This window comes from Aphelocoma coerulescens (genome assembly GCF_041296385.1).
Source record: "Aphelocoma coerulescens isolate FSJ_1873_10779 chromosome W unlocalized genomic scaffold, UR_Acoe_1.0 ChrW_unloc_scaf_3, whole genome shotgun sequence".
Classification (NCBI taxonomy): domain Eukaryota; kingdom Metazoa; phylum Chordata; class Aves; order Passeriformes; family Corvidae; genus Aphelocoma; species Aphelocoma coerulescens.
In genome coordinates, this window is record NW_027184082.1 from 3,171,472 (window position 1) to 3,181,903 (window position 10,432).

The following is a 10,432-nucleotide window of genomic DNA, read 5'->3' on the forward strand; positions in this document are numbered from 1 at the left end:
TTGTGGTTAGCTTAGCTCTCATAGAAGTGGAGAAGATTGCACAACAACAACCAATTGTTTTGAGAGGCCCTTTCAAAGTTATTAAGGCAGTCTCTACTGGGACCCCCCCACCTGACGGGGTGGCCCAGAGGGCCTCAGTAAGGAAGTGGTATGCTCAGATTGAACATTATTGTAGCATCTTCTCAGTAACTGAAGGAGCTGTAAAAAATCTGGCAATCCAAGAGACTGAAAACTTGAGTAGCAGTCAGGACAAACCTGCCTCAGCCATCAAAGTAGCCCCTCCTTTTTCCCCCGAACAGTCAGAAAATTCTTGGTTTACAGATGCTTCTGCCAAGCGAGAAGGAAAGGTGTGGAAGTACAAGGCTGTAGCCCTCCACACTTCCTCAGGTGAACGGATTATCACAGAGGGGGAAGGCAGAGCCCAAGTTGGCGAGCTGATAGCTGTTTGGAGTGTTTTCCAACATGAGGCACAGAATACTTCTCTTGTCTGTATCTACACCGATTCCTATGCTGTGTTTAAGGGATGTACTGAGTGGCTTCCTTTTTGGCAACAAAATGACTGGGAAGTTAACAGAATCCCAGTATGGCAAAAGGAAAAGTGGCAAGAAATTCTAAATATTGCAAGTCAAGGGAATTTTGCCGTGGGGTGGGTAGCCTCTCACCAGACAGATGGAAATGCAGCAGGAGAGTGGAACAATAGAGCTGATGAATTAGCAAGACTAAGTCCTTTGAAAAAGGATCAGATTACAGAAGACTGGGAGCACTTATTAGAATGGTTGCATGTAAAAAGACAACACACAGGTGCAAAAGATTTGTACAAAGAAGCCCTTGCTCGTGGTTGGCCTGTTACCAGAGAAATGTGTAAAACATGCATATCAGCCTGTGAACAATGCCGCAGACGGCTAGAAAGACACCCTTTGGAAGATGACCCTCTGCATTTAAGAAAGGGTAAAGGCTTATGGGATGCGTGGCAGGTAGATTATATTGGCCCCTTTAAAAAGTAAGGAGGTAAACACTTTGCGCTGGTAGGAGTAGAGATTATATCTGGGTTAGTCCAGGCCGATGCCTTTAAAAGAGCTACAGGAGATAACACTGTCAAAGCATTGCAGGGATGGTTTGGAACTTTCCCAAAACCCCAAGAAATTCAATCTGATAATGGGTCTCACTTAACTGCCAAAGTTGTACAGGACTGGGCAAAAAGTGAAGGGATTAAATGGACTTTCCACACCCCTTACTACCCTCAAGATAACAGCATTGTAGAAAGGACCAATGGTCTCTTGAAACGACTTCTGAAACCACAGGAGGGAAATTGGGATGTTCAGCTATGGGAAGCTGTGAAAGGTGTGAATGATAGATGGGGGGTAAACGGGTGTCCTAAAATCACTGCCTTTTGCTCAACAGCTCCAAGCATAATTCCTTCACTACAGGGACCTAATGATCCTAAGAATCCTGCACACTACCCTGGACAACCTGTTTTGGTAGACCTCCCTACTGTAGGAGAAGTACCACTAGTGCTAAAAAGCCCTCTGAATAAATATGCATGGGTAGCCTCTGATGCCCTAGGGAGAGAGCATCGGATACATACACGCTGGATAATTCCATCATTCTAATTTTTCTGCCTTTGGTGGCAGACTCTGTTTGTGTTTGCTTTTCACAGAAGAACTCCGAGGGACATGAAGACCACATAAACCAGGATAAAACTAGTGATACTTTTCTGCATCCTACCACAACACCATGGCCAAAAACCAGCTGAGTGGCCATGGTCTGGTGCTACCATTAGGTACACCAGTGCTCTAGGATCCCCTCCCAGAGATGGTCGCCCAAACCCAGACACTGTAGTACTGCACGACTCTGAGGTATACCGTTCAAATGAATGGGGATGGGACTTGAGGGATTGGACTACAACCCTAAATGGAACAATTGGTGAGAAAATTGAGGTAAGATGCAGAAAAGTAGAAGGATCTTTCTCCGGGAAAGCTTCCACCATTACAATTACCGGGAATTTTCTAAAACCAGATGGGAAAAGTGATTTGCACCCCAACATTACGGCCGAACTCTGCCCTACAACGGAGTGGGTGTGTGATACACAAACTCTCTTCATCCTGTGTTGTCGCCAGAAGAATGTCGGTAACTACACCTTAGACCCCAGCACCAACAATGTGCAAATCACGAAGCTTTGCAAAAATGAACCAACTGACTGCTGGTATAACTTTAACTAAATCAGCCTATGTAACATGCAATTGGCAAAATAACCAGACAGATCAGCCAGGTTTGAAAGGTTTAACTTATAAATTCAAAATAAATGCTGTAGCAAAGCCCATACTAAGTGCAGTAATTACGTACCATAGTATAAGTACCTCCCTCATACTAGATGACAAGAATAACATTTTTCCTCCCTTTATGGTAACCCAAGGTGATGATGTTTCAATACGATGTAGATTAATTGATAGATCTTCTACTAAACCTATACACAGTTATAGCATTGGACCTCACGGCCGTGTTTTGTTTTGTGAAATTCAAAACCAAAATTGTTGGCTTAACTTAACTGCTGTACAATTTTCCCATAAAGTCATGTGTGGTAAAAATGATACAAAACACTGGGGAGAACTCGATGTCGATGTTGTAATACCTACCACCCAACCACCGGTTATGCTAAGCCCAAGAATTTTTGAAATTGGACCATATACAATCAGGAAAACAGGCCAGCAACGAATATTGTTCAATCCGGCATGGTCCCTTAAACAAGTCAAATTGCTCATGCAAAGCAATGTCTCAGAAGTTCAGCCAGCTTGTTCACCTTTTCTGCAAACTTCCTTCGAGGGGTGGACAACCTGGCTGCGAAAGCGAAACCCTTCTAAGAAACGAACGCAAAGAGACATAACCGGTGTTATGGGAACAGGATTGGGAATCTTAAATAGAATTGACTCAGAAGTACTAATGAATAAATTGGCCGCCACAACTACAGATTTGACTAAAATACAACAACCACTGCAGTCATCCCTATTAGCCTTGGGAAGCCATCAGTGGTTGTTATCAAACATATTACCAAATTGGGAAAAGGTAAATGTGAATGACCACAAATTGATAATTGATGCACTTGATGCTACACAAAGCAACATTTCTTTAGCTCTCAGCTGCATCCAGGCTCAATTGTGGATGCAGTCAGTTGCTGCCTCAATTATAAGAGAAGGCGAAGAAGGCACTTTTCCTACTGAAATTCGGAAAATAATCTGGGACAGTGCCACTGATTTTGAAAGAGAATTCCAATCCTGGTGGAATTTAGTAAATTTTGCCTACGATCCCATCACAAACACAGCCACAGCCTTTGTACTGACCATATGTAATGCTTCAGTGCATTTGATATTCCCTGTCATTGCATTAGGGCTGAATCATGATGGAGCTGTTCTCTATCCTTTCGAGCATAGAGAATGGGCCCGTCAAATTGGTGAGAAGTGGCAAACTGTTAATTTAGAAACTTGTATTGTCCGAGAACAACAAGGGTTCATCTGTGAAAGTAATGCAATTAGAGCTCAAGACATTTGTTTAGATACAGAACAAAATATCTGTCATTTTGAAATTCATCCTAACGAGATTCCTGAAACAGTGCTTGTCTATATAGGTAATGGATGTGCATGCTTAAGAACTGCTTGTGATAAAGTATTTGTAGAAAATTTAGTAGTAGATACAAAAAATCATTCAAATTTTTGTGTTTGTAACTTTACTAAAACCATAGGATGTGATTTTTCATATTTAGCCCCAGTTACTTCTTATCACCTTTTACAGTCCAATTACACACTGATCCACCAATTATTGCCTACCCCCATTGGGATGAACCTTACTTTGGTAAAGCAATTGTTGCTTCACCAAGATTTAATTGAAATTTTGGAAAAGATCAAGAAAAATGGACAGAAAACCTTGGTAACTGTTCATCACAATGTGAAAGAAATACATCGTGTTCTAGAAAGGGTAAAGAAAGATGCTGAACACAGGTGGTGGGATACTCTTTTTGGGTGGTCACCTACTGCTACAGGTGTCCTGAACAAATTGTGTCATCCCATCATTGTTCTCTTGATTTTGGTTTTGATTGGTTTTGCTTTATCAGCAGTCTTATACATCATGAATTGGAGAATGATGAAACGGTTAACACAGCTGACATCTATAATAGATGTCCACAATTTGGCCAACACCCCATCCACTGTAAACATACCCAAGGTTATTGACATGAGACGAACTACACGAGTATTAAAATGTGATAAGAAATTAGAGGTATTTTGATTAAAAAAAAAATTATATGCGTATTCTGATTTAAAATTATTTATTTCCTTCTTTTTTGTTTCCTTCTTTTTCTTTTCTTTTCTTTCCCTTCCTTTCTTATGTTCTCTACCCCTTTTCTGGGATATGCTACCAACATTGACGAGTCCTGAAGACTTCGCAACAACACTACAAAATCGTGCTAATAGAGCTCTCCTGATGACAATCGTGAGTCACGGGGTGGTGTAAGAGACGGTCCGAAGATCCCTCATCTGCCTCACGATCATCACCGAGGACAGAGACTGAACACAGGACTCCTGGCCTGGCTGAGGTGGGATGTCTGCCAAGTGTTGCCTATGGGTGTGCCCGCTGGGAACTGGTACGCATTCCTGAGGAAAATTAGCGCAGGTAACAATGGACTGCACCGTTCTTGCTGCCCAGGCGGGAAGGACTGCGCTGAAGCGGAAAGGAACGACCTGTCCTGCACACCTGTCCTGCACACCGGTCTTGTGCGTCTGTCCTGTACCTGTTTCCCAAAGCAAAGGACCCCATAAAGATGGCTGTAGATTTCCCAACCTCTTGGCCAGTTGCCCCTCGCTTCTGAAAAGGACTATAAAGGGACTTTCTGAAATAACCAAGTTGGAGATCTCCCCACGGAAAGAAGACGAATCTATTGGCAGAAGACCACCAGGACTTTGTCTCATCCGTTGGTAGCTATTGCCCCCCCTCTTTTTCTTCCTCTCTACTTTGTGTTTCTTTCTCTCTCTCTCTCTCTCTTCTATTGCATTACTGTGTTGTGGGCACTTAATAAAGGTGCACTGTTTTGATTAAAACTGAAATCTCTTGTGTCCTTTTACACTCTGAGATCAATAAACGAACCATGACGACCCCCACTTGCATTAGCGGATCGTGACACAGGGGTCTGATAGCATTTGTTTTATCTGTATTAGGTTGGAGTGTCTCTTAGGAACAGTGATATTGCCCTCCGGTTTTTCCTTTATAATGGCTAATTGCAAGGTTTTATCGGGGGGGCTAATTAACCAGTCAGCATTATTAAAAGCAATGACCTGTAAGAATAAGAATGTAAGCAATATGATAATTACATTTTTGATTACAATAAATTTACTGGTCGGTGTGCAGTTCCATAGGTTCCTCTGTGTTTGGAGTTGTTATTTGCCTTTAGGAGTCCAGGAGTCTCTGTAGTTTTCACAGCCATGTATGAAGCAAACAGTTTTTTCCCCCAATGTTTGAGCGGTTCTCTGTTTCACGTCGGGGTACGCACTTAGTCTTCTATCTGGTGAGGATATTCTTAAATATTCAAGGTTATTAGAGAAACTAAAACAGCTGAACTTAAGTAATGACAGACATGTTTTTTCCAGAGAGGTATAGCAGCAGTTCCCTTTCTGGCCTCTAGTTGTAAACATGTTGCTATGCCCAATGCTGCCACATGGGAGCAGTGTAGGAAGAGTTTGCGAGACTTTATTGGGAAATTGGTTTTGTTCAGAGCAAAACCAGGCTTGTACAGAAACAAGGACAGTTTAAAATGTGAGGCATACCCATCAGGAGCTAATTCTGTATTGGTGGCCATTAGAATCAGTAGCTACCTGTCGCTGTTGAGGCGGTCACGACATATACACACACACACCAACTGCTATGGGCTAAAAGCATCTTTTGTTCTACAAAGCCTCTTTTATACACTTTCTTGGCACTCGTGCTGTGTGTCCATTGGCTACTAAGGTTACTTCATTACAAATTATTGGTCACTTATAACTAACACCCATTCTAAACCCATAAACAGCCTCCTGCGAACAGCTGTACATTCTTCTGTTGTTTTGGTTTCTTGCTTCTGTTGATGCTAGAATTATCATGGGTAGAAACTGAATTCTCACGGGTACAAAGTGATTGTGTCCAAATCAATATCTGTGAGACTTCCAGTCCAGCTGTCAGTCCTCACAGCCACCCAGGTTATTGGCCCTCGAGTGTCTGTCAGAGACATAGGTATAATTCTAATTTGGGGCAACTTTACCATGATTGGTTGGCCCACTGTTAAGTTATTCTGAAAAGTTTCAGTTTTATTTAGAGTTGTTTTAAAAGACATAGGACTCAGTAAAGTTCATGAAACCAGGCTGCCCATCAGCCCATATTGGTTGTTTATCTGGTACAGCACAGAAGGTAACCTTTTATCCCACCCAGGCTTGTGTGGCTTAAGGTAGTGTTTTAGTATACCATTGGCACGCTCCACAATTTCATTTGCCTGGGGATAATAAGGTGTATGGAAAATCCATTTGATAATTTCTTTTTTGGTCCAATCCTGTACCACCACACTGGTGAAGTGTGACCGATTGTTACTCTGTATAGAGTCTGGGATAGGGAGACTGGAAAACCAGTCGCTAAGTTCTGAGATAGTTTCTGCATGGGCATGCCTGCTCTTAGTGGTCTTTAATAGCCCAGATTTAACTTCTAAACTTGTTAGCATGTATCTGTAACTATTAGATATTTTCAGAGGTCTAATATAATCTATTTGCTAGGTTGACCAGAGTGTCTTATTACTCTTGATGTGTAAAGGCAGTGCCAGGTCCCAGTGATTTTGTTCAAGCCTCAGCTGGCACTGCGGACACTGTGTGAGAATGTCTTTACACATCTTCCTGGTTTTTGGCCAGCCTCTGCTTTGTGCTGCAAAAAATAGAGCCTCCTGCCCAGGACGTCTTAATTTGAAGTGTCAGGAAAATTAATCCACAAACACCAGAGGTTTATGTCCAAAAAGGAGACAGAGGAGTCCTGTTACTTTATTCAAATAAAGGGAGAGGCCATGGGGCATTCCCATGGGGTCTCTCAAATTGTTAGAGGATGCAGCCTCCTTTTTATCCTAATTTCCCGGCCGCATTTCCCTCTCTCTTTCCCCATTGGCTGAGGTACTTGAGAAGTACAGACTTCCCGAATCACTTAATACAGACCCCCTTCTAATGTATACCCCCCCTTTTTTGCTTCTTTCGTCTCTCAGTATCTATCTTTACTTATCAGCAGACCCACAGTTTGTTTGTAAAGACAAATCTATCTCATTCCTTTCAGCAGTGTAACTATTCACTTAATTGGTACCGATGTTGTGGGTCCTCTAATTCATCAATTTCTATTTTTTTTTATCTTTGTTAGCTGATCTACTTTGTTGTTCTAATAAGTTTGTAAGGCTTGGTCACTTGCGTGGGTTTTAACCCAGCCTATCTGGATTTCTTGGGACTGAGCCTGTAATAACAGCCATTTCTAATTTTCTTTCTGCCAAACTGATTTCCTGTTCACCTGCCAATCCTACGCTTCCCACTGATACAACAACTGTGTGGCACCAGCCCATACGGCATATGAATCAACATATACCGTTTTTGCATTTTCCTTTACTGCCAGTAATACAGCTTTCAATTCTCCTACCTGTGCACTTCTGTCATAGGTTAGCAAGCATAGTCCCGGAAGGGATATCCTTGCTAAGGGGTGCTTACAGCTTCCTCTGGGACCTGATAGAACCTATCAGCTGGCCAGTTTGAATATGGACAATTCTTTAAGCCACTTAAAGTTGTGATCGCCTCTGTGATACACACTTAAGAATAGACAAACTCCCACCACCCAAGCTCTCTCTCGTTTCCGGCGCTGGGACAGGTGGCTGCAGGCCCCATGCGGGGGCCAGCAGGCCCGGCCAGGCCCTGCTTGGGCCAGGCCGGGCCGGGCCATGGCCAGCCTGGAGCCATGGGCCTGTTCCAGCCGTGGAACACCCCCCCCCCCCACTGCCTTGCCGTGGGCAGCCGGAGCGGCTCGGAATCCCCCCCTCCACTGCGGCCGAGATTCAGCAAAGTGGCACCTCTGTCCGGCAGAGGTCAGGTGACCAACAGCGATAAGCTACATTCCAGCTGCAAGGCCGAGGTGAGATTAACCCTTTTATTGCTGTGAAGAGCTGAAAACCTGAGGGAAGAGAGAGAGGAGATGCTTAAAGCTGAAAGTCTGTTGTGAAGCTATGATATATCAGAGTATCCTGTTGTAATTTCATGAAGATATGGGGGTGGAGTGTTCAACTCGTAAGCAATAGGCAGATGCTGATGCAGCTGTAATTTCATGAGAAGTTTGGACAGAGAGAGATGAAACAGATGAACCAGATGAGGACTTTTGCTCCAAAGAGGAAGGGAGAAAAACCTCAATTCCTAGAGATGCTTCCAGAGATAGTCTTAAAGATGAAGATGACCCTTGCTCCCAGGGAAGGAGAAGGGCCTCTGTTTTTTTGTTTCTGAACAACTCAACCTTAAAATTGTACCCCAAAAAACTTCAAGAGTGGACCCTCAAAAGCAGTTGCGGGAAAAGCTGCAAGTCGGGGGAAGGGACTCACATCGCAAGCAGAGAGACTCCTCTTCCTAAATGCACTGAACAATATTTGGAAGTGGGTGGCTGTCTCGGTGTGATAATGTTTTCATAGCATGAGCAAGAAGAGACTTCTCTTTCTAAATGGACTGAACAAGTTTATTATGGAAGTGGCAAACAGACTGAACATCTTAAGGGTTGTCTTTACATTGTCAGTGGGCGAAGGGAGGAAGGTGGGGGGAGGAGGAGAGTTCTGAAGGTGGTATAATTTTTTTTTCTTTTCTTCTTTTAGGTCTGTTAATAAACTTCTTTATATTCATTCAAGTTGGTGCCTGCTTTGCATTTCTCCTAATTCTTATCTCACAGAAGATAAAAAGTAATGAGTATTTTAGACCAAACCACTACAACTTCCTAATCCTTCTTCTATTATTTCCACTCCCGTTTCAATATTCAGAGCCACTGCTCTGTATTTCCATCTACCATCAATGCGTTTGGCTGAGGCATCAGTAAACCAGACACTTACTTCGGAATTTGAGGTAAAAGCAGGGGCATCCTATATAGGGCTGTGTTTATATGGTTGCTGCAGAGCTAACATGTCTGGAGTAACAATTATCTGCAATTTTGTAGGCCTTGTTGGCCCCTCAGTAACATCCATTTGGTCTGTGATCCCTGAAAGGTAAGCATACTACTTGTGAACTGCGTGTCGTTGTGTTATGCCCTCAGGGGGAGCACTGCCTTTCTTAATGCTGACTAGCAAGTTGAAAGGTCTTTGAATTTTTACAGGCTATCGCTGATGGATTTTTTCTACTTGTTTGAGGGTTTTGGTCAGAAATAATAATCCCTTTTCCCAATCAGTGTACTTCTTTTCAGTGTCTTTCAATGCTGTGGAACTGAATCCTAGTGGGCGTTTTGGTCCGTGTGCTCTTTTTTGAAACAAATTAGTGTAAGTTTCGTGTTCAGCAAAACCCCACTTGGCTATTATAGGGTCACTGGGATAGACTGGCCTGAGTGATTGGTATGTTTTCAATTTCTCTATTAGTGTTTTCAAAGCCTGTTTGTGGTTATCAAGCTATTCTCACTTATGATGTTTTCTCATTGGTGTGTATAAGGGTCTTGCTATTATAGAAAACTCAGGGACATGATTTCTTCAGTATCTCAGAGTACCCATGATTTGCTGTAGTTCCCTTTTTGTTGTGGGGGTAGGTATAGTATCCAATTTTGTGTTGGTTTCATCTGGAATCACAGTTTGGCCTCCTACCCACCAAGTGCCTAAGAACTTAACTTCTTTAGAAGGCTCCTGACATTTGGTTGAGGGTACTTATGGAGAGACAGATGGGAAGTTGAGCAGAAAGTTCTGCAGAGTTGGTAAGTGATGTGGACATTTTAACCTTAGTGGGCCACAAGCCCAGGGAACAGCAAACAAGAACTTGAAGAAAGTAGAAGGAACGTTATGTATTATTGTATCTTGTTTAAAGGTAATCATGAAACACGGTGGTTAATCAATGTTGCTAGGAAACATGGATATTGCAGTTTTCACTAAGGTAGTAGAAAGAGTATATAAGCCATGCTGTAGAAGCAATAAACTGCTTTTGCTTGCATTAAGCTGTGTCCCATCTCTCAATTGCCGACAAATGGTGCTCCTGTGTGAGGAAGCGAAGATCCGCCTAATCTGAGTGGCGAGCCCCACAGGACTTAAGTGCTTCTGATGAGGAAGCAGGAGCCGGCTGGCAAAGAACCTCTCCAGGATACGGAGGTGAGCTGTGGGTGATGCCTTATCCTGGTCTTAAAATCAAGAATCAAACACGGTTAGAAGGGAAAAAGGGATTTTACCTTTGTATTTATTTTA